The sequence below is a fragment of the Pteropus alecto genome, unplaced genomic scaffold, assembly GCF_000325575.1.
Source record: "Pteropus alecto unplaced genomic scaffold, ASM32557v1 scaffold202, whole genome shotgun sequence".
In the NCBI taxonomy this organism is placed as follows: domain Eukaryota; kingdom Metazoa; phylum Chordata; class Mammalia; order Chiroptera; family Pteropodidae; genus Pteropus; species Pteropus alecto.
In genome coordinates, this window is record NW_006432451.1 from 2876434 (window position 1) to 2879648 (window position 3215).

General features: G+C 45.2%; 1 protein-coding gene across 6 annotated transcripts in view; it reads right to left on the bottom strand.

The window, feature by feature from the left end:
- The window catches only part of ANKS1A (ankyrin repeat and sterile alpha motif domain containing 1A), a 175762-nt gene that overhangs the window by 37036 nt on the left and 135511 nt on the right, over positions 1-3215 (bottom strand). The window lies entirely within an intron of this gene.

Here is a 3215-nt window from a genome sequence, read left to right on the forward strand (position 1 = left end):
ACACACACACACACACACACACACACACACACACCCCTGCTCCCCACCCCACCCCCCGTTTTCCCAGACAGGGCAGAGATTGGGCAGAGGGGGAAAGAGCAAGACAGACCTGGCACATTTCACTGCTCATGCTCGAATTTTAATTCCATGAGAGTAGAGACTTTGCCAGCTTTGCCCCACGTTACACCCCAAGTGCCTAGAGCAGTGCCTGGGACTGCACTCAACAGATAACAAACATTGTGTGACTGCCAGGTCTGAGGTGTGAGGCCAATTTCTAGAGCTGAGACAAACAGAGCACCTGAACACAGGAACCTCTTGGAAGCAAAGGTGAGGAGGGCACATAACACTGAATGGAGGATCTTTTACTCCCTGAAGGACAGCAAGCTCCGCCTTCAGTGATAAGAAAGGTGCAGACATTAGTCCTTCCTCCAGACCAAAGTGTCCAATGTCTCTAGCATTGCCCCCGTACGGACTACCTGTCCCAACCAGCTGGCTTTGGTCTCCCTGAGCCAGATCCAAGCCCCCCACGCCAGGAAATCTGACCAGGGGCAAGATGGTGCAATGAGGAGGAAGCCACTTCTCTTCCTCCCCTCCTCCTTTCTGGGTTGCAGTGATAATGAGATCATTTGCTGTTTTTTTCCCCAAAGAAATGGAGAGAGGACCTTTTGTACCAGGCCTTGGAAGCTTTTTCCTTTAAGTGCAAGTAAGGAACCTGGGTCTGACAATCAGAAAAAAACAACTCCCCAGCCAGCCTGCAGCTGGCAGACAAAGACGGCACATTTGACACCCAGCAGAAGAGCACAGGAAGGTATTCTCCAGCCACAAAATGACTGCAGGCTCAGGCACTGATTGCCTGTTTACACTCTGCAAATTTCATCCCTAAGCTCAGTGAAAGCAAAGGGAAACATGACCTGACCCATGTAGCAAATGGAGGATGTGCCTCTACCTACTAGCCCAGAGGCCGGCTGGCAGCACGACAGGTCTGCACTGCTCCTTGAAGAAAATGTCTGAAGGAGGCAGCATGGTGCAAGCACATTTAACACTCCCAACGCCTCCGTGTTAAACCTACAAAAATGGGGATAGATTCTGTCTCCTACAGGGCTGTGTGGACTAAAGGTATCATGTACACAAAACATCCAGCTGAAGATGCTAAACAAAAGGTTAGTGTGCTTTCCATTTCCCCTCTTCTGTCTGCAGTGCTCTGGCACAGTAAAATTTATTTTTAAAGTTTTAAAAAATATTTTTACTTATATTTATTTTTGATGGTTAATATATCCACATAATTCAAAATTCAAGATACAAAAGGTTATTCAGAGAAAGTCTCCTTCCTACTTGTCTCCCAGCTGCCTAGTTCTTTTTCTAAAGGAAACCAGTATAACCAGTTTCTCCAGTATCCTTCTAGATCTATTCCCATGTAATCAAATGTCTGAATGTACTCCATCCCCCATACTATTTTTCATTTAATAATACATTGTGGAGTTCCTTCCACAGTTCAATAAGGAACTTTTTTTTAAATGGGTACAATAATTTTTATAACCAGTCACCTCATGCACGCATGTGGAGTTTTCCATCTTTTCTCATTTTAAACAGTGCTACGATAAATACTGTTCTACACACATCTTTGTACACGTGTGCAAGTCTATCTGTAGGATAATTCCCAGTTATTTCTTCAGAGTTCTTCCAGGCACAGAATTTTGAATTAGGAGCTCACAGGTCATACAATCCCAACTCGTGCTCCAGGTCTGATTTTACTAAAGGCCTTCCAGAGATGTGGCACTTGCTAACTCTTCCAGTTAGTTAACCCCACTTGCAGAAAGCACCAATTTATAATATTTGTCTTTTTACAGACTTAAACCTTTTTTCTAAGTTCAACTCGGTAACCTTGTTATTCCCCTAGAACACCCCCTCTTCCACAGGAAAGGCTTAGAGATATCTGGAGACAGCTCTTCTATTCCAGGCCAAGCTGCCCCACCCCCAGGCTGCACTAAATGACAAATCAGTGCTGGGTCCTGAAGCCTGGGTGACCCAATCAGATTACAGAGCCTCAAAGCTGGGCAAAGAGTAGGCACGCAGTAGATATCTGCTGATGCACCTTCTTTTTCCTTTTTCACATTTATAGGAGAAAAGTAGGGCACTAGAGGTGAAAAACTTTTTCCTACATGGGGGAATGGGTCCTTAATCCTGGGATGGCTCCCCCAGCCTTTGGATCCCTCCTCCAGGTCAAAAGGGGTGTATGGAGGAGAATCAACACATAACCACTATGAAGGTTAGAATCAAGCATGTTTTATTTGCCATTTTATCCCTTTGGCCTGGCTCATGATAAACAGGCTACCTATTGAATGAATGAAAGGAAAGGAGGGAGGGAGGCAGAAGTGAGTAGTTTCCATTTACTTAGAGCCAGCAATGAAAAAGCTGTTTTCTCAAGGCCATGCAGAGTGTCAAGAGTAGAAAGAGCTGAAGTAGAGGGTGATTCCAATTATCTTTTGAAATGAAGTCATCTACTTTATATATTTCATCATCATCATCATAATCACCTAATACCCAAAGTCTCAGGTGGCCTGTCCAATTCACATCTCTTGGCTGCCCAATACACGAGATTTTGCCAAAGGGCCTTTTGAAATCAGTAAACAGAGTTGAACACCCTGCTGCTTCCTTGCTCTGTTCCTTCCTGTTTGGCAGGAAGGTTGGCAGGAGTCACCCTCATGCCAACTACAAAGGGCCAGGAAAAGCTCAGGTTTCCACAGACCTCTGGGTGGGTATATGAGGTGCTTCAGACTACAGGCCAGCTGAGAAATGCTAACAAACACTCAGAACTATTTCATCTCAACTAGAAAGTATGTTTTGTTTCCTGTGAACTGCAGTAGCTAAGTCAAGCTGAGAAGATTCTAGTTTATAGAGGAACTGTGAGTACTTGGCAATTTATTGACAGCTTGCAATCCAGGACTCCATGGCAGTACATGTCCCCTCCCTGAAACTACCAGCACAGAGCCGTCTGGGGCTGTGGTCCTGCTAAGCCCCCACAACCCCCAACTGGCCTGGAACCAGCAGAAAGTGAACATGGTCATTTCAGACTAGACCAGGAGGAGTGGTCATGGAAGACACATGCCGTTCTGATCTGATTCTAAAATTCATGTAGTTAACCATTTAGGCTTTAAAAAACAATCTGATTAGGCTGCTTTCCCAGAAACATTCTGCATCTCACGGGAATGTCAGGG